General features: G+C 40.1%; 1 protein-coding gene and 1 pseudogene across 1 annotated transcript in view; one reads left to right on the top strand and one right to left on the bottom strand.

Annotated features, from left to right (window-relative positions):
• Gabrg3 (gamma-aminobutyric acid type A receptor gamma3 subunit) overlaps positions 1–22,375 on the top strand; it is a 599,312-nt gene that overhangs the window by 332,968 nt on the left and 243,969 nt on the right. The gene's annotated exons all lie outside the window — the stretch shown is intronic.
• Positions 1,207–18,206, bottom strand: LOC114637497 (annotated as a pseudogene).

A 22,375-nucleotide genomic window follows, 5' to 3' on the forward strand; every position in this document is an offset into this window, starting at 1 on the left:
GCAGGGGACAGGTTCCTTCCAGTTTCTGTCAGCACCCTGGAGCTGACCCTGTGCCTCAGATCTCCATACCCAAATTCCTCCCTGAAAGAACTGGTCTCCCAGGAGTACTGACACACGGGCTTGCAGGAGGAACAAGCCACAGTCAGAGACAGCAAGACCAGCTAACACTAGAGATGACCAGATGGCAAGAGGCAAGGACAATAACATAATCAACAGTAATGAAGGCGACTTGGTATCATCAGAACCCAGTTCTCCCACCACAATGAGCCATGGATACCCCAACACACCATAAAGCAGGATTCTGATTTAAAGTCACATCTCATGATGGCGATAGAGGACTTTAAGAAGGACATAAATAACTCCCTTAAAGAAATAGAGAAGAACACAGGCAAACCGCTAGAATCCCTTAAAGAGGAAACACAAAAATTCCTTAAAGAAATACAGGAAAACACAAAAAACAAGTAAATGAATTAAACAAAACCATCCAGGACATAAAAATGGAAGTAGAAACAATAAAGAAATCACAAAGGGAGACAACCCTGGAGATAGAAAACCTAGGAAGAGATCAGGAGTCATAGACCCAAGCATCACCAGCAAAATACAAGAGATAGGAGAGAAAATCTCAGGTGTAGAAGATACCATAAAAAACATTGACACAACAGTCAAAGAAAATGCAAAATGTAAAAAGTTCCTAACCCAAAACATCCAGGAAATCCAGGACACAATGAGAAGACCAAACCTAAGGATAATAGGTATAGATGAGATTGAAGATACCCAAATTAAAGGACCAGTAAATATATTCAACAAAATTATAGAAGAAAACTTCCCTAACCTAAAGAAAGAGATGCCCATAAATGTACAGAGGCCTACAGAACTCCAAATAGATTGGACCAGAAAAGAAATTCTTTCCATCACATAATAGTCAAAACATTAAATGCACAAAACAAATAAAGAATGTTAAAAGCAGTAAGGGAAAAGGTCAAGTAACATATAAATGCAGACCTATCAGAATTACACAAGATTTCTCACCCGAGAATATGAAAGCTAGAAGATCCTGGACAGATGTTATACAGACACTAAGAGAACACAAACGCCAGTCCAGGCTACTATACCTAGCAAAACTCTCAATTACCATAGATGGAGAAACCAAGATATTTCATGACAAAACCAAATTTACACAATATCTTTAAACAATATCTTTTCTATTCAAGAAGTGGTTATCAAGACAACTGTATCTAATGTAATTTTTAAGATATATAGACCAGCATGCTCTCCATAAAGGAATAAAAACAACAACAACAAAAAGAAGTGGATGTAGGGGGGCCCATCTGTGATCTCAAAGTACCGGATGCTGGTATCACCCTTGGCACAGACATAGACCACACTGGTATCTGGGTCAGAGACAGACAGTAGAGTCCCATTGCTTGAATCCAGCTTCTGCAGGGCCGTGGGTTCCTCAAGGTTTTCTGGGTCCCAGAGTGCCAGTTGCCATATCCTTATGCTGCTAAAACTAGTGGTGAACACCTTCCCATCAGCCAGAAAGATGGCCTGCATGGGCCAGACCACCTCATGAGCCTTCTCCCATTTTGTCACCACGGTGCTCTGCCTGGGATCCGTGACTCAGAAGCTCTTGGCCTTGCAAGCAGGGCAAAAAAGGCAGACATTGTGGCTCCAGCTCACGTTGTAGAAGAGGTAAGGGTGTAAACTATCCAGGTGGTACAACTCCTCTACAGTGCCCACATTCCAGATAAGCACCACATTGTCACAACCTGCATTGAGAACCACATTTCAGGCTGTGGGGTGCCAGGTGATGATGCCCACACGCTTGGTATGCCCCTCAAGCACCACTACTGGCTCTGTCAGAGGGGAGGTCAGCCCATTCTCTGAATCTGCCACACCATGACCTTGCAGTCCTCTGATCCACTGGCAATGACTTAATCATTGTGGAAACACCAGTCAATGTCCAGAACAGGTCCTATGTGCCCATACACTGTTGGGTAGGCTTTGTCAGTGCAGCCTGTCTTGTTTAAAGGAAGCACCATAAAGGAACCCCTGCCACTGGCTCCCACATCACTGCCAGGAACTTGGGGTTGACTGTGCAGAAGGTACTGTCCCAGGTAACTCCGGACACTAGAATGTCCTTATAGCATTTCTCATTCTTGACCAGTTGACTGAATACATGCCGGAATTTGCTCTGCTGCACAACTTTTTGGAAGGACCTGTCCCTCTGCACTCACTGCTCTCTGCTCCCCAGGGGCAACGGGGACTGGAGCCATGTTTTAAAACTCAAGAGACAACTCAGAAGATGAAGTAGAAGTAGTAGTGGTGGTAGTGGAAAAGGAGGAGGAGGAGGAGGAGGAGGAGGAGGAGGAGGAGGAGGAGGAGGAATGGGAAGCCAAATACTAGCAACCAAATAAAAGTTGTGTCTGATGGCTCATAGACTGAAAAAGGTCTGAAGCAATCAAACCTTCCTAAATGGAAAGTAGATCATTTGTAGGTCCTCATATTGGGTGCCAAAACTGTCAGTACAAACAACTGACTTCAGAGAGAAAGAGAGATCATTTATTCTGAGCTAAATACAAGTGACTATGGTCTGATAACACAGATTGAGGTGGTCCCACATTATATGTTCCAATGTGGAAGAGGCTGTAAAATTTTATAGAACAAATGAAATTTAGCTGCAGTACCCATTTGTATTTACAGAACAAATGAAAGTCATAAATCACAGCTTTCCCCAAGTACATCAGTAAAACCATCAAGTTGGCAAGTTACAGCAAAGCAGGGAATGTTTACTATAGGTTCCATATGGCATCTGAGGGCATTCTTGCTTTTGGAGTTGTTGTAAAGCTAATTGTTTGTTAATACGTTTCAAAGGTTTTACCGGATAGTTGAAAGCATACTATGTCAGACACAGAGGTAACCAATAAACAATTAAGGGCCATAAAGATAGCTAGGGTTAATCTCAACTCTCCACAGTCACAGAGTTCTAACCAATTAATCAGCCTTATGGAATCTTTAACATAGGGATGATTATTTTTCTTAGAATTTTAATCCACAAGAACTACTTATTTAGAAACAAGCGATACCATATCTTATACCACTTCAGGGCTGAAAGGGTAAAGATAAAAGTACAACATTTCATTTATTGTTAATATATTGTATTTAATTTAAATGTGTTTACATCATTTCCCTTTCTCACATGTTCACCTCTTTCATTCTAAGTTTACAGCCTCTTCTTTGTAAACACTGGTGTTAGGTAAATAGATAAATATAGGAATACACTTGCAGAGTCCCTTCTTCCCTTGCATGTATATGTTTACAGGGCTCACCTCTTGGTATTGGTTATGCAGTCAGGGCCCATCCCTAGAGATAACTAATTCTCCATCTCAGCAGTTGAACTTGTTTGTAGTTCTTCATTTTATTTTTGGGTCCCATGGAATTTTTCTCATCTCCCTTGGGATTTGACCTGGTGTTATTTTTCCTCTCTTGTGATGTTGAAACTTCTGGATGTATTTTCTGTTAGATCCAAAGGAACTGGGAACACGTGTCCAACTGTGGTGCCTATTAGCATACCAAGGTGTATGCTGGACTCCAGGCTCACTCAGTACCTGTGGCTCCTCTCATATCTTCTCACCACACCCCTTAGCCAAAACTCCAGCCCTTGGAGTCCAGAGGGTATTGCCTTATTTTTGGGCTACTTTTAGCTCCCTAGAACAACCATTCTTTGTCTATCTCTGTCTCAGAACAGACATCTATGACTAATAGATAAAACTACTAGAATCTTATCAATTCTTTTTAGTACAGAAAACCTGTTTTTATGTTGTAAAACATCTGCAAAACTCAGTTTATGTTGCTAGAAGATTGGGACGTATACAAGGAAAAAAAGTTATGATTATCAAACTAAGACAGATATAATGAAAAACTATTCTTTTCTGTCTGCTCTTTTTTTTTAAATTATCTTTAATCATTTTGTTTTTACAGTCTAGTTATCCCCCTCCTGGTCTGTCCTCTTACAGTTCCTCATCCCATTCCTCCTGCACGGTCTCCAAGAGGATGCCCCCACCCCCACCTCTCCATCCCCCTCACTCCCCCTCAACTCCCACCCCACCCCACCCCACCCTGCCAGGCTTCCCCACTACCTGGGGCCTCCAGGGTTAGGTGTGTCTTCTCTCACTGAAGCCAGACCAGGCAGTCCTCTGCCATATATGTGTCGGGAGGCCTTGTTTAGCTAGAGTATGCTGCCTGGTTGATGGATCAGTGTCTGAGAAATCTCGGGAGTCCAGGTTAGTTGAGACTGCTGGTCTTCCTATAGGGTTGCCCTCCTCCTCAACTTTTTCTAGGCTTTCCCTAATTCAACCACAGGGGTCCCTGGCTTCAGTACATTGGTTGGGTGTAAGTATCAGCAGTTTCCTTCAACACAAAAGTCGGATAGTATCTTGGGCTTATAGAATAATTTTCTCATCCTGATATCATGTCCTCTCTGATATACTCTCCAACATATTTTAAGCTTGCTTTGACTTATGACTTTCTTGGTTATGTAAAAATATCAAAACGTCATGAAACTGCTTTTAAAAGGAAACATGGAGTTTAGGGTATCCTGAGTTTATTTCTGGATCATGGTCTTTCAAAATGGCCTCAGAATAGAATATCTCTTACTTCATCAGGGGAGAGCTATGGGTTTTGAGTCAACACGTGAAAGCTGGTCCTTAAGCGAGAGGCTTTAGGGTCTGTTCCAGCTATAATACTCGAAGTTTTATGGGCAAAGTGTGTGATGTCTTCAGCAGTGAGGACTTATCTTCAATTGCCAGGAGGCAACTAAAGGCAATAGCAATATATATATATATATATATGTGTGTGTGTGTGTGTGTGTGTGTGTGTGTGTGTATGTATGTATAAATAGTCAATATTGTTGGGAAGGTCTTTTGGTGAACAACATGTAAAAAGGTTTCTTATGCCTTGTACTAGGATTGTTAGATAGTCTTTGGGTTCTGAGAGAGTATTATCACCCTGAGTGATAATGGGTGTGTGTGTGTGTTTGTGTGTGTGTGTGTGTGTGTGTGTAATTTTCATTAAATATAAAGTAAATCAATCCACTGATTCCAGGTTTCTTTCTTTAGTGTTATTTATCCCTCCTCCCTCCCTGTCTTTCTGTATTCTCGTTATCCTTCCCAATGAAATCCTCCTACCCATTTTCTCCACCATATTATCTGTTTCATAATTTCACTCTCTGAAGCCCTCCCTCATCCTGATCCCTTTTTACTTTTCTGGTATCTGTAGTTACCCCAGGGTATATTCTCACATCTGAAGATTTGGAGCTAGAATCTGCAGATGAGAGAGGATTTGTGGTATTCACCATTTCGTGTCTGGGTTAACTTACTCAGTATTATATTTTATATTTCTCTTTACTTGCAAATTTAATTATTTCATTTTTCTTTGCATCTGAATAATATTTCCCAGTGTATATGAATCATGTTTTCATTATCCATTCTTCAGTTAAAGACATTTAAGATCATCCCATTTCCTAGATACTATAAATAGAGCAGCAATGAACATGGTTGTGCAAGTGTTTGTGAGATAGAATGTGAAGTCTTCTGGGAATATGCCAAGGAGTTGTATAGCTGGGTCATGTGATAGATTTATTTTTAGCTTTTTGAAAATTTTTTCTTATAAATTTCAATTGAGGCTACATCAGTTTGCAATCCTACCATCAATGAATGTATGTTCCTCTTTCCCCACATCCTTGCTACATCCATCCATATATATATATATAATTAATCTTAGCCATTCTGCCTAGGTGATATGCAATGTCAAATTTATCTTAATTTGAATTTTCCTGAGGGCTACCAATAACAAGAACTTTTGTGCATGATTTTTCTTCTTTTGAGAACTCTCTGCTCAGATTCATAGCCTATTTTTAAATTGTGCTATTTGTTTTCTTCACTATGTTTTTTGAGTTCTTTATATATTCTGAATATTCATTCTCTGTCAAATATATAGCAGGATAAGATTTCCTCCTGGTCTATGGGCATCTTGTTCATTTGGCTAATTGTTTCTCTAGCTGTTCTAGTTTTTTTGTTTTTTTTTTTTTAGTTTTTGAAATTCCACTTATTAATTATTCATTTGAATTCCTTGGCAAAAAGAATCCTGTTCAAGTCATTTCCTACATCTATATCTACAAGGTACTACTTCTGTTTTCTTCTATCCAGTTCAACACTTTTGCTTTCATGTTAATGTTTTGTATCTATTTGGACTTAATACTTGTGCTGGGAGGTAGATATGTGTCTAATTAGATTCTTGCACAGGTGTATATCCAATTTCTTCATCATCATTTCTTGACAATGTCTTTTCTTTACGGTGTTTGTAACATCTTTGTCCAATATCAGGTAAGTGTAGTTATATGTAATCATGTTTGTATCTTTTATTTAGTTCCATTGGTCTGTATATCTTTTTTTTTGCTAGTAACCAAGTTTTATTTTAATTAAAAATTTTTATTATGATGCCTCTGAAGTCTGGAATAGTAATTTCTTCCTTATGTTTTTGCTCAGTATTTTTTTGGCTGCCCAAATCTTTTATACCTACAAGTGAATTTTAGGATTCTTCTGTGAAGAATGTTGTGACTATTTTAACCAGGATTGCATTGAATCTGAAAATAGGTCTTGATATCACGCTGATTTTCATAGGTTTGTTTGTTTTTCTTTTTTTAATCTCTTAGCTATGCCTATTCAACTCCATTTTGAAATATTGCTTCTAGTATTCTTTATAGGACTAACAATCTTTATATCCTAGTTGTGTTATGGAAAGTTTTTTTTTTATTTGTCAACTATGTCGGATAGTTTTTGGGTTTAGGTTGGCATTCATGGTCATTTAGAACTTGAAATGTATTGCTTGAGCCTTTTCTGAATTTCAGAGTTTCCATTGAAAAATCAGCTGTTATTTTGCTGTGCTTCTCTTTATATTTGACTTGTGGATTTTTTTTTCCTCATACAGCTTCCAATGCTCTTTTCCACGATGCATATTTAGGATTTTAATTATGGCAAGCTATAGGTAAATCCTTTTCTAGTCTTGTTGTTTTGTTGTTCTGTGTGGATGTATGTATGTCTCTTCTTAGTTTGAGGGAGTTTTCTTGTATGATCTTGTAGATGATTTAGTTTATGCCATTGATCTGGAATTCTTATCTCTTATCTATGCCCATAATTCAAAAGCCCAAATTTGGTCTTTTCATGATGTTCCACAGTTTTTGTATGTATATTTCCTATTATTTTTTATTTTTCATTTTCCTTTCCTGTATGAACTAATTCCTCTACTTTATCTTCGATTCCTAATATTTTATCGTCTACTTGATGCATTCTACTCATGAAGATTTTTGAGTTTTTCATTTCCATTTCCATTTCAGTGTAATTTCTCTTGATACTTCTATCTTTGTATTGAATTTTATTTATAATTTATAAATTCTTAGTTGTCTTTTTCATTTCTTTAATCCTTGTGTTTATGTTTTCTTGAGCATTACTTGGTCATTTGCTCTCTTGGGCACTAAACTGTCTAAATCATTTTTAAATCTTCTTGGAGTCTTTGGTGACGTTTATGAAATTTTAAGTTCTATGTGCTGGGTTTTAACTGGCAATTATCACTGGAGAACATATTTATAGAACTGATGGGTTTGGAGAGAGTTTCATTTTGTGGTTTTATAAGTGAAATGGTTTCCATTTCAGAATACAAAGTGGTTAAATTTTACAAGCAAAGATTGAGCCTTCCTATTAAGAGCTTCAAAGACAATAGAATTGGAAGCCATGTAGACTGTGGAGGCCCAGTTCAAGAGACTTCATAGGGCAACAATATTAGCTATTGAGATACAGACATTTCCTTCTTTTCTTTTCTTCCTTTCTTCCTTTCTTCCTTTCTTCCTTTCTTCCTTTCTTTCTTTCTTCCTTCCTTCCTTCCTTCCTTCCTTTCTTTCTTTCTTTCTTTCTTTCTTTCTTTCTTTCTTTCTTTCTTTCTTTCTTTCTTTCTTTTTGGAAAACACACTATTTTGTATAATATACTCCAATTATACTTACCTCCCCCTAATTCCTTCCACCCTTTCCACTGAAGAAAGAAAGAAAGAAGAGAAGGAAGGAAAGGGGGGAAGCCTAGAAAAACATTATCAGCAAATAACAACAACAAAAACACTCCCAAACTACCACTGAATTTGTAGCATGATGGCTATCTACTGATGGACATGAGGCCTACCATTAAGTGTGATTTGTATACTCAGTAAGACTCTGCTGGAGAAAACTAATTTTTTTCCTTTGCTAACAGTTATCAATTGCAGATAGCTTTTCATTTTAGGTAAGGGCTTGTGTCCCCTTCCATTCTCAGGGCTGGAATTCTATTTGTGTTTGCCAAGTCCTGCAATGTAGAAGGGATGGTGGAACATATTTCTCACCCTGGAGCAGTGTTAGCAGGGCATGGGCTTCCACAAGTATTGATGGTGGCTAGGCAGAAGGCTTGTTTGTATAATAATGTACATAATTACTTTATGTTTCTCCTCTACCAGATATTCTCCCTGCCAACATTATTACTTTATATTTCTCCTTCAGCAGATGTTCTCCCTGCCAAGATTAGTGACTCCATGATAGTTAGAAGCAGCATGAATCTGGAAGGTTAGGATAGGACCAGTGTTGTTGGCAAAATGGTAAATGTTGTGACCTCAGGACAGCCCTTACAGCTGTGGGACAGAATTCTGAAAACATGAGTTCAAGAATATATAATTTTCTCAACTATGCAAAATATAAAGATGCAATATGAATTATATGAGGGACTTCACAGATCTAAATGAACAAAGGCAGATGCACTAATGTGTAACCTTATCAGAAAGATACAAAGACATGCAGATCCCTGAGTTCAAAGTCACCCTAGAATAAAGCTAGTTTCGGGGAGATTCCACAAAGCTAACTTATTGTCTGTGCTTATAGAGGCAGGCAGATCTCTGAATTCATGGCTTTTTTTAAATTTACTTGCTGCATTTTCTAAGAATCAATGGGCTAAGGTAATAAAATACTGATTAATATAAGATGAAATCTTAAAATGGTTTTGAAATTTATCTACCTGATGACAAAATATGCTGAACAGTTCTTTAAATGTTTTTCAGGCATTTGTAGTTCATCTTTTGTGAACTCTGTTTAGATCTGTATCCCAATTTATAATTGAATTATTTATTTTTTTTTATTCTTAGGTTTTTAAATTTCGTTGTATATTTTAGATATTTACCTTCTATCAGATGCATAGTTGACCATATCAAATGCATAGTTGGCAAAAATCCATTCCATTTTTTTCCAAATGATGGTGTCCTTTTTCATAAAGAAGTGTTTCAATTTCATGAAGTACCATTTATTAATTTTCTAATTGTTTGTCTTAGTGCCTGTGCTATCAGTGTTTTGTTTAGAAAGTCTTTTCCTGTGACATGTATACAAGTCTCAGTTTCTCTTGTATCAGATTCGAGTATTTAGCTTTATATTGAGGTCCTTAGTCCATTTGAAGTTGAGTTTTGTGCAAGGTGATATGTTTGGGCTTATCTGAATTTTTCTTTGTGCAGCCATCCTGATTGATCAGCACCATTTGTTGAAGATGCTATATTTTTTCCGGTATATATTTCTGGCTTCTTTATCCAAAATCTGGTGTATAGACTTACATATTCCTTGTGATATTTTGGCAACAAATATATCTGTGTTCTGCCCTAGTCCACAGAATTTTTCTGAGACTATTACAAAATAAAGTACTAATTTCTTTGTTGGAAGAGTTTACAAGATAACGGATATTGCCTCATTCATGTGGTTAGTAGTAATCACTTTTATGGATATCTCAATGAAAAAGAGCAAATCTGTCAGAAAGAAATACAAAATGTACATTTTAGAAAGGAAAAAGACATTGATAAGATTAATATTACAGCCAATCCTTGTACTAGAAGAGAGGCTGTAGCTGTAAAGCAGATTAGGGATATTAAGGGGTTACAAGTCTGCACTTGAGCAAGAGAAGGATGCCTCAGTGTAAGACCCTACCAAGATATGCTTTCATCAAAAGGAAATGTCTAAGGAGTTAACAAAAGCATATGCAAATATGATTTAAGGGAGTCAGGTTTCATCCAAAATTGGCAACTAAACTTAGCAGTTTTATCCAAATGGTACTAGCTTTTGAGTTACAAGGTGTGTAAGAATAATGGGATCGTGGGATCTTTTTACTCAGTTTCAGAGAGTTGCTGAGGCTGGATAGTGTGTATCAGGTGAGTCTCTACATAAAGGTGATGAGTGGGTCAGAGATCCTGAGGGGTAGTTATATGATATTGTGAAAATAGAACCTAAATTATGTTTGGAGACTCAAGATATTAGAGATGCCAGAACTGTGAGTCATCTCAGTGAGAAATGCACATAGAGATTAGAACCAGTCCGAGAGAGAGAGAGAGAGAGAGAGAGAGAGAGGGAGGGAGGGAGGGAGGGAGAGGTATCTTGACGGCAGCAAAGCTCAAAGGATAGAGCCAGCTAAGCCTTTTGATACCAGATATAGAACTATAGGATTTGGAGTTTTCCCTGCTGGGTTTCAGCCTTGCTGTTTCCTCACTATACGTGGATTCCTCCATTTTGGGATGTTGATGGATATTTGGAGCCACTGTATCTTGGAAGTATGTAATTTGCTGTAATTTTACAGGGCTTTACAATTAAGAGATTAGTTTGAGTCTCAGAAAAGACTTGGAGTTTAGACTTTAGGAGACTGTAAAACACTATGGGCAATTTTGATGTTAGACTAAGTGCATTTTGTTTTCATGATATGGTCATGAAACTATGGAGGTCAGGAATAGAATGTGGTGGCTTGAATGAAATGTCCTTTATAAGTCTCAGACATTTGAATACTTCAATCTACTCCTGTTGATAGATATTTGTGGAGAATAAGGACATATGACCTTGCTTGAAGGAAGTATGTCACTGAAAGTAGGTTTTGAAGTTTCAAAGGATATGTACCATTCAAGGTATCCTTCTCTGATATCTGTTTGTGGATTAAGATGTGACCATTTAGTTGCTGCTCCAGCACCATGCCTGCCTGCCTTCTGTCATGCTTCCTACTATGATGGTCATGAACTGTTATCCATCTGGAATTGTAAACCCCAGAGAACTCTTCCTTCCATAAGTTGCCTTGGTCATGATCTTTTATTATGGCAATAGAAAACTATAATAAAGACACAAGTTGTTGTCATTATTGAAATGAGTCCTAGATATGCAAACTTCTTTTGTTGGTTGTGTGTCTACTGAAGACATACCCAGCTGGAATGGGATGCAGGCTATACATCTCAGGCCAAGGTTTGGAGATAGTCCAGGCCAGGCTCCTTAGACTGGTACAGAGCCCTGGATGTGGGGCCCTGGCTTTATTTGAGGATCAAAGTGAGTGCAGGATGGTTAGAATTAAGAAGCTGGATATACTAGAGCATAGGATGTGTTCACCAGTTTTGGAATAGAGAATGGATATGATGTGGATTGATACAAAATAAAGTCTGGACATGCTGTCAGCTTTTTACAATGTTTTATTTTAGACATCTATATGATTATGGTACTTAAAGGGGTCAATCATCACCTTGCTGAACAGACCACTCCTTGCAAAAGGACAGTTATCTACAATGGAAAGATGATACTATACACTGGTATATGAGTTAACATCTCTTGGAAACAAGTTTGTCCCTCACAGCAATGAAGAATTCTTCTGACCATCTTACTGAGCCAGAACCCAGACAATAATCAGCCAGACCACACCTTGACCTAGAGTCCTTAATTATGTAGGTGTCTTTGCTATTGCCAAGGTCTTTCTATAGTTATACCTAAGGCTTATGCCAGCTCACAGATGACAAATCAGGAGTCACTGGATCCCTTGATCTGTTCTTCCAAGTGTGTCCACACTGACAAAAATTGTATTGCTCTGCTTCCACCATCACTTGTCTCTTCAGTTAATGTATTGGGCCAGTGACTAAGCCCAGCCTGTAGCTATGAAGGAGAGCTTCTCAGGATAAGTTGTCACATTAATGAGTCTTAAACTTAGTCTTAGACCCTTGGTCTGTGTTGGAACTCAACAAAATATCTGTAACTACGTTAAATTGACTTGGGATATGAGACCAATGGGCTTTCTATACAGAATATGAAGGATCTATCTGAGCTAAGAAGTAGAGTACCATGTGATGAATAAATCCTTTTGAAACAAGAATTCAAGTGATCACAAAATACACAATGGGCAGCTGACACTCAGTGTCATCTACATTAAAGAGTGCATGCTGATTTGAGATAAGGTTATGGACAGGCTGAATCTGAACAAAAATCCTTGACAGCCCTTTTTGACAAAAAGACAAAGATGGCATAAATTTAAACTCAGGGCTCTCCATAATCTGCATACTTTGATTACAACTCCCAAATCTAGGGAGAAGGAGGAAAAGTGGGTAGATACTGACTCCATATCCAGTTACTAAAAGAGAATGATATGATGCTGGGAAGGAACAGATAAAGTTTTTGCCCCGTGCAAAGAATACAGGTGGCCTTCTCTAATGGTGTGTTTACTATCCATTGACTTAGGGGCTTTGAGTGGGTCAAATTTCTCTGGAAAACAGTTACATCTATACTAAAGAAAACATCTCCTTGGTCATTGTTGCTAAATAATAGAGTTTAGCAAATGTTTGCATAATGCTTATATAATGTTGTATACTATGAGTCACATACAAATATACACACAAACACATTTACAAACATGCTCACATACATTTATATACACATGTATGCAGTGGATGCACACATGCATACATGCATATACTTCCCAGACCGACACAAACACTTTTAAAGTCTCATGAGCTTGTCTATCTCTTCTAGGTACAACAAATGAAGAACATGCCATTCAGGAAAACCTAGGAAATCTCAGTGAGAATGATGCTCCAATCCAGGCTACATGCTCTATCATGGTTCCCCAGGACAAAGGCTCCCTTCTGTTCTCCTGCCATTTCCTTACTTTAAGAGGACTGCAACAGGGGCTCTGGTATGCCGAAAATAGAGTTCCCAGGCAGCTTCCTTGACTGTCCTGCCTCTTCTTGTCTCTCATTCTCGGGTCACTCTTGCTATAGGAGTGGACTTTAAAAGACAAGTAGCCTTCATCCATGTGTAATCTCTAATAGGGACAAGAGCTTCTGGTTTTCTTGATTTTTCATGCCTGGATTGTTGTTCCTTCATATGAATGAAACTAGTGGAAGAAAGAGCAGAGGTCCTTCCTGAAAGACTGTCTTATGGATTACATTAGAGGGCAGATTCCAGGCTAGAAGCAAATGACTTTGGTCTTTTATTTAAATGCACACAAGTCAACAGTTCCAATAATGGAAATATGCAATTATGAAGCCAGTATACCTCGTTTTCTAATCACTTAAAAAATAGTCATATAAGACAGCATCTATATAACAGCACTGTCATATTGTAACATATAGAAATGTAATATACAGCAACAGGCAGAGGAGTTAAGGAAGAGTAAAGCTAGATCTCATTGCGCTTATGGGCAGCAGAGGCTGATACGACTCCCTAGGGTGGAAAACGCAGTGGTGAGTACCACGGTGGATTTAACCAACTGAGAGAGTCACATGCAGATCTGCTCTTCTTTCTTTCTTTCCATAGGAAAAGATGAGTTTTAACATCAAAACCTTCAAAATATAATCAGTAAAAGGCATGAATAGGAGATGTAGAACCAAAGGAAATATCATGATGACAAACAAGAAAAATAAGCAATATTTAGCGTCTTTATCTGCTAGATAAATGAAAGTGAAAACCAGAGTAATCTATAGCTTCCCATCTATTTTAACTGCAAAAGAGTTTTAAAAAAAATAACGGCAGTAGCAAAGATGGCTGGCAGTGTGGGGTAACAGATACTTAGCTAAGAGCTGTTGGAAATGCAAAGTACTCAGTTCCAAGGGGAAGAGACTTGACAGATTCTTATACCTGTAAATATGCTGTAAAATATGATTCCAGAGTCCACATCTGGATATTCATATCAGAAAGATGAAAACTTATACCCATATAAGAACTTGTATATTTATATCTATAAGTGTTCTACTCATGGTTGGTTGTTGTGTTTTGAATGAGAAGATTTCTCCCCAAAGACTCATAAATTTGAATGTTTAGTTAACAGGGAGTGGTGCTGTTTCAGAAGGATTAGATGCGGCCTTGTGGGAGTAGGTGTGTCCTTGATGGAGGAAGTATATCCATGGAGGTGAGGTTTGAGATTTCAGAAGCTCTTCAACAGGTCCAGTTTCTCTCTGTTTGCCTTCTCTCTGAGGACTGGGATGGAAAGCTCTCAACTGCTTCTCTAGAACCATGCCTGCCTACCTGCTACCATGCTTCCCACCATAGTAATGGACTAACTCTAAAACTGTAATCAAGCTTACCAATTAAATGATTTCTTTTAAAAGAGTTGCCTTAGTCGTGGTATCTATGGTCGTGAATATGAATGGCCTCCTTAGGTTCATAGCTTTGAATGTTTAGGGAGTGACATTATTTGAAAGCATTTAGAGGTATGGCCTCATTGGAGGAAGTGATGGTGGGCTTTGAGGTTTCAAAATGCCATATCAGGCCCAGTAGCTCTCTCTTTCTGCTGCCTACAAACCCGATGTAGAACTCTTCAGCTACTGAATTCACCAGCTCCATAAGCTGCTATTTGCATTCCAACATAGGGTCATGTAACTGTATGTGTTGATTATATCTCATATTTGTGATTAATTCCTGAGAGCCAAGCCAGTAGGAGGGATTAATAAAGGCCAAGGCAAAATATAGAAAATGTTTATGAGCATTTAAACAACTTCCATGGGGGTACAACATACCTTTAATTAGTCACCCAGGTCTAAAGTGTTCACTGATGTATGCACTAACATTCACAGACCAGGAATGCCCCTGGCAGTGCACCTGACAGAAAAACATTCATGAGCTAATAGAATGAGTGTTCATGCATTGCAAGGCTCATCACAAGAACAGGTGAATTTTAAAATATAAAATCTGGGACTGCAGACACGGCTCTTGAACATAAATGTCACAAAGCTTTTGGCCAGGTTTGAAATTTGCTTTTGACATGTCCTTTCATTTTTCTCTAGAGCATTTGGCTTCAAAGTGTTCTAATGGGCCTGTCTACTGTGTGTAGGTTGACTAGGGCAGTTGACATAGTACTGCTATAGGCTAAAGCTGGTACCAGAAACTCAGTTTTTCATCTTTGATTTTGGAAGTGGGTGATCACATCCTGCTTCCTGGGCTCTATGTCATGGAGGAGATAGAATCCTTCTCATTCTGACAGGGACATAACCACTCTGACAGTTTCCTCCCCATTCTTATGGAGCTGTCTGCATTCTGACAGGGTCCTTCCCACTCTAACTGGATTCTCTCCACTGTAAATAGTGTCCGCCTATGCTGATAGGGTCCTTCCCACTTTGGCAGAGTCCTCTTCATATTGACAGACTTCTCCATGCACTGACAGACACCTCCCCACTCTTACAGGCTCTTAACTACATGACAGCCTTGACTCCACTACTCTGAGAGAATTCTCTAGATCCTATTTGATTCCTCCCTATCCTCACTAGGCCTGTTTGTAGACCCACCCCTTTCCTTTTCTCTTTAGAAGTTTGTGGGAGTTGGTCTGTGTTAGGCTGCCTTTCATCCACAAAGCATCTGTCTTCCTGGCTTGCATGTCTTGTACCTGATTGATGCAGTTTGTCCCAAATCACCCCACCCTCTGCTCAGTTATTGTCTGTGGCTCCTGAGGTTCAGCACATTGTGGAGGATGGTAAAGGACCCAGGTGATAAACCGGATGATACACTGAAACTCAGGCCAAGAAGATTTGAGGAAATAACACTAAAAATCACATGTCAGTTATTTTCCACAAGTGATCAGAAGAAATAAAAGGACTTTATCTAATTTTATCTACAGATTTTCAGATTAGTGATAGCAACAGTATTTGACTGGCAGGTGTCTGTGATTACTATTTTATGAAGAAAATTTGACAGCAGCTTTTAATCTCTCTTCTATTATGCCTCCCTCATTTCCCTTTCTCCTATCCTTTGCTCTCTTCTTCCTTTACTCCACCCACACCCTGTTTCTGAGAGGGTGCTGTTGGGCTGGGCTGATCCCTGAGCCCCAGCAGCTTCTTTTGTCCAGGTATTTGTCTAACTGTGCTAAGCAACGTGCCAGTGGAAGGGAACTACTTTTCTGGAAGTTAAAAGGAGTGTGCACAGCAACCACTGGCCTCTCTTTTTCTCAGAGAAGGAAAAAAAAACAAGAGAAAGTGATTTATGAATCTTTCAGAAGTTACAGATGGATATTATTATGAAGCATGATTTTTTTCTGTTTTGTCAAACTGCTCCACATGGTGCAGAACTCCCAGTTTATTTTGGCATCATTAAGCCCTTTAATTACTAACACAAAGATAAGCTCAGGACCTCCACCAACACAGAGATTTACACAGGGAGAGTTCTGAGCAATTTCACCTGTTACATTTAGTAGAATTTCCCACATGATACCTTCATTGCCAATTATGAATTGTGTAAAATCCTGTTTATTTTTAGAAAAAAATTTCAAGAGTGCTTTTTCCTCTGAGGAAAAGATGGATGATTAATGCTATTAAAAAGAAAGTTTATGAGAGAAAGAAAAACATTTCTCTGTGGGTGGGAGTGTTGCACCAACAGTTAGTCAAATGTAGACACAATAAAACATGTGCACAGCTCAGCCCTACACCCTCTTAGCTAGAAGTGTCTGGCAAAACGTCAGAATGGAGAGCAGACTGGCACAGACCACAGGAGGACACTGGGCTGTTCCTCTCTGCTACAAGAAACTAGTGTGGAGTTTAGATTAGCTCCTTCCTCTTCAGTCTCTGCCTCATGAATAATTTATGAATATTCCACACAGAATTCACACATACCAACGTTCCTCTAAGGAGCAGAAGATGGACCACATGAACTTCCAAAGGCAAGTTCCACTATGAACTTTCAAAGGCAAGACACAGATGTGAAATTCAGTTTATATACTTGTGAGCTAAGTCTAGGCTGGTATAGTTGAAGGGGTGCTGAAATTTAATCTGAGCAAGTGCCCCTACTTTTCACATGAAGAAACTAAGGCTGAGCAAGTTAGGAGATACCAGAATAGGTAGTTTGTAAGCATGGTGGAAAAAGATGCTTCTGCTGCATGTTCCTTTTCACATGCTCTGAAGTTGTACATTGAGACAGCATTTACTTCCTCCCAGTCATGCTCAGAAAGGAGATTTTTTTCCCCTAGAGAATTGGGGGTTTGGTGTCTGTGTGAGTGCATAAGAATTAATATTCTAGGCCTTTTGTGGAAGGGTTATTACCATTTCTGTCTCAAAAAAAACCCAAACAAACAAAAATCCAATCCAAACCAAAACACCAAAAACAAAAACCAGCCTCCCGGTACAGAGTACATCATTCACTAAAAGCAGCATTTGGCAACACTTCCTCCCTTGCTCTGCAATTTCAAACCTTCACTTTAAACTGTCAAAAGAAGAGGAGCTGAATATAGAGCACCTATGGGATGGGTATCAGGAAACAAGACAATAATCTCCTGAGCAGGGCCCTTGACTGTTCTGTCTGTTACAATCCAACAAAATGCCCGCTATGATGGGGGGGGTGGTTAGGGAAGGGTTAATTGGGCTATTAGAGTTCAAAATAACTTTGTCATAGGAAGGAACTTTAGTATGATTCTTCAAATTTAGTTACCCCACTCTAGTGTGTAAACAAATAGATAAACACATGTGGACAAATGGAGAATTCCTCTCCATGTGTATCCTCAGTGGGCTTTGAGCAGAAGGTGAACACCAATTCTGGAAGGACTATCACAGAGTCAAGTGGAACTCAACTTGCTCCTTGACAGGGCCTAGAGACTGCACAGAGCTACCTGTCTCTGCTGACACATGCAATTGTCATGTGAGCAGCTGGTTCCCAGAGCAACTCTGAGAATCATGAAACCTAGCTTGCGCTGCTGGCATGAATACTGGCTGTGCTGACATGATGGCTGGAAAGGAAAATATTTAAGCGCAGACAGCGCAGCTTGGGCATGCGGACTGGATCGGCTGCAGAGTTCCGGAGCAGCATGGAGGCGGCCCAAGGACTACAGCGGCGGATCCGCTGGGGTTGGTAGTAGCAGAGGCAGCCTCCGGCAGCGGGGGAGGTTCCCATATACACGAGAAAGTCCCAGCTTCCAGAAGACACATGGAGTGGGTTTCCATGGAGTAGCTTTATTATACATGCTGTGAAAGTTGGATCTGGATGTGTGCCCCCAAGAGTCTGGAGAGAGCTGGCTTATATAGAGGGTGGGAAGGAGGAGGGACCAGGGAGGAATAACTCAATTATCTAGGCCCCCCGGCCTTATTAATATGTAAATCTCGAGGCAGAGGCCTGTTAGTCACGCCCTTTACCTGTGTCTTATGTGACTGATGGTACAGGTTAAATGGAGATGAGACCATATGTTAGGGCCCTGGGTTCTGGGGGCGTGGCCAAATACCTGTAGTCTCGGGGTTCCAGGCCCATGTCAACCCAAGATGTCCTTCTACAGCCCGACAATGGCCTATCAGGGATTCTAATTTTCCTTGGGAGACATTCCTAGTATTTTCTCATCCCTTAATTAAAAATCCACTGTTAAAGGAAAGAAGTTAGCAGTTATATGTCTCTGTACATGCCCCTCTGGCTACTCATATCAAATATGAGCATTTTGAGGGTGTTCTTTATTCAGTAAACCATTTATTCACAAACCACAGGTCACAGCAGATCCTGCCATCTGGATAGACACAGAGTGCTTGTTTCTTCCAGTCTGTTCTGAGGGGATGTAGTCTTAGTCACTGTTCTATCAACTCATACAAGAAAACATTTCATTGGATGTTTGACTATAGTTTCAGATGGTTAATCCATCATCATCATGGCAAAAAGAATAGAGGCAGTTAAGAATGGTGCTGGAGAACCTGAGAGCTATATCCTGATTCACAGGCAGCAGGGGGAGAGAAAGAGAGGAGGGAGGGATAGAAGGAGAGAGGAAGGACCTGATGTAGGTGTCAAGGTTTCAAAACTTCTAGTGACTTACCTATTCCCACAAGGCCCCATGCTATGGGACAGTGGAACTTGCCAGGAAACTTGGTAAGGTAGAGTGGGTCTGAGTCCCCAGCACATGGACATCCCTAATGGCCGTGCCCTGTAGCAGGACAGAATGCAAACCCACACCCCCTTCAGTCACTTGACTGGGGCCTAAGCACACAAGTATATCAGCCCATGGGGCACATCTCATTCAAAGAACCACAGATTCTTTGCAGTTTGTTGCCTGTTCTTCTAGGTATGCTCTTGACCAGTGCCTGTCAATATGGGCTACTGCACACCATGTTTAGGAATTCCCACTAAGTCACATGCTCAATGAGACCCTCCCAAGTCTGTGAACTTCACATCCTATGGGCTTGCTTCTACCCTGTGTGTCAGTGAAACAGGCTAGGATTTACCTATCTCTTGAATCATCTGGGAAACATTGCTCACACTGTGTCTAGCTTGTATCTGTAGAGCTTGTATCTGTGCAGGTTCATGAGGGAGTCTAAGGGGGCTCTTCAAGTGCCCACCCCCAAACAAAATGTCATATCTAGCACTCTAACATCTCAACTTAAGATAAGTGAAGAGACCATGTCCATACCACAGAGGAAGCAGGTGCCCCATTTGATTGAGGCAGGAGAGCTGTATAGCTTGGCAACAGTCCAGTGAACACTGTGTTTTGTATCTAGCCAATGGATGTTCCTTTTCTATCAAAGAAAATAGGCATCTATATTCTTCAAGGAAGGCGAAACCTAAGCTCTTCTTCTCTTTCCATGTCAAAGGTCAAGGTTATATCTTTATTTGAACCTCTACATCTATGGCCACTCCACCTGCATCTTCAACCAACTGCAGAGCAAATACGTTTTTATGAGAATCACATGTAGTTCCAAAAGACAGTATTTGAATTTACTGTGTGTTAAGTGCCATTCTGAGTCCAACAGAATGTGATATGTAGCCCACCCACATTGTGATGACTACCTCACTTTCACAGTGTCTCCAGGGCTCATTAGGTATTCAATCATCCTCTTGGCCCCTTTAGGCAATATGTACTTATGCCTATGGTACATGCATCTGGATGAAAGATTTTCTTCTTGTTAAATATTTCCTAAACAATACAATATAAGCTCTTTTTTATTGTTTTAGATTTGTTATTTCTTTGTTATTTACATTTGCTCTTTTTAATAATTTTTTTTCACTTTATATCCTGATCACAGCCCCTTCTTCCATTCCTCTCTTCCTAGTCCCACATTTGAAGATCTCTCCCCCTACATCACCCTCTCCCCTTGTCTGAGAAGAAGGGGAAGCCCCCTGCCTTGGGTACCACCCCACCCTGGGACATCTGTTCCCAGCAGGACTAGGCACATCCTCTCCCACTGAGGCCCAACCAGACAGTCCTGATAGAGGAAAGGAGCTCCAACAACAGGGAACAATGATTGAGACAGCCCTCACTCTATTGCTAAGGGTTCTACATAAAGGTCAAGCTGCACATTTTCCGAAAATATGTAGAGGGCCTACCTCCAACCTCTGCATGCTCCATGGTTGGTGGCCCAGTCTCTGTGAGTTCCCATGGGCCCAGGTTAGGTGACTGTAAGATTCCTTGTGGTGTCATTGACCCCTCTGGCTTGATCCATTCTATCCTCCTCTCTTTTACCAGACTTCCCAAGCTCTGCCTCATGTTTGACTGTGAGTCTTTGCATTTGCCTCTTGCAGCTAGATGAAACCTCTGCAAGAACAGATGCACGAATTAAGTCCACACTTGACTTTTATTGATCAGTAAGCCAAAAAGGAGAGTTACCTAAGCTTTGCCCTCTTCCTAGTACATACACTAAAATGTAAATGGCCAGAGTATAACAGTCCAACCACTCTCACACTTATGTGACCCCTCTGGGAGGGATCTGGTGGGACTGTATCACCAGGTTTCATGGGTGCCTAACAATTCTGCCCTTGGGTAGGACTCTTGAATATTTCCTCCCATACTCTTGACTCCATTGTTGGGATTTCTTTTTCTTTTTTCAATAACCCTTTGCTTGTTGTAATTTGGACAGTGGAAAGTTGTCTTCCTTCATAGTCAGCAGCATTGTTTCCAGGCTGCTGTCTGTCCATGAAAGATGAGAATGTACAGTCTACCGGTGCCCAGCCATGGTTACAGGTTCTTATCCCTGTGGCACTGGGATGGCATGTATGTCCTTGCTGTTGCCTTTCCAGTATCCTTCATTTTCCTTTTTTTTCACTGAAAATTATACACAGCGTCCCCTCAGTACAAATATATTCATATGTAAAGAACCACTTTACATACCCAAGTCCACAGATACTTGTCCCTAAATTGTCTAACACTTGCATGCAGTCTATGCAGTCCTCCCATGTACTTTTAATCATGTCTATGTGACTTATAATGCCAATGCACTGCAGATCCCACCTAGGTAATGTTTTATCACCTAGGGAACAATGACAGAAACCTCTGTATATGTTCTGCACAGGCTCAATATTTTCTTTCCATCATGCTCAGTCAAATTTCCAGATGAGGAGCTTCAAGTAAGAAGGCTAACTACACAGGAACCATGGCTGTGCTGTCTCTCAGTAGAGGAACCACACTTCACTTAAATCTCCTTTCCTTGAGATATTACAGAGGGCCACTGAGCTAACTGAAAGACTTCAGAGGTGGATTGCTATTTCTATGTAACTGATGCTTAGGCTCTGGATGCTCATAGGGTAGCTATAGAGGATTCTTTCCTGGTGGGGTGAGGGTTGTTGCTGCTGTCTGCCAAGCCAGACTCTGTGATAGCTTTCTCTTTTCTCTTCTGCAAGTGCTTTCCAATTGCCTGCTTCTGTTCTGGGGTAATTCTTTTCCCATAATAAGTTTCTAAGTACAGCCATAGCACTCAATATGTGCTAATTAACCTTTCCCACCTCTGCTCAAAGAGCTACATGCTCATTAGACATTCATTCTGACTTATCACAGATGTGCTTAACCCATCCTTGTCACCAAGCTCCTAGCTTTTAGTCCCAAGTGCATAAGCCCCATGTCAGTCAAAGTTTTATCGTTTTTCTTTTATAGAAAATCTTTTTCCCCCTCATGCCTCACTGGACAGGGGGACTGGAGCCATTACAAGGTCCCCTTCAAGTACTGGAGGTCAGGCCTCTATCCCTGCCTTCACAAGTTTAGAATTGCCACAGCCCTTCTATACTTAGAGAAGGGAGGAGATGTCAGGGGCAGCCCTGCTTACACACCGTAGGCCTAAAATCAACCATAGGCCTAAAATCAGCAATAGGCCTGTCATACA

This window comes from Grammomys surdaster, unplaced genomic scaffold, assembly GCF_004785775.1.
Source record: "Grammomys surdaster isolate TR1022 unplaced genomic scaffold, NIH_TR_1.0 125319, whole genome shotgun sequence".
Classification (NCBI taxonomy): domain Eukaryota; kingdom Metazoa; phylum Chordata; class Mammalia; order Rodentia; family Muridae; genus Grammomys; species Grammomys surdaster.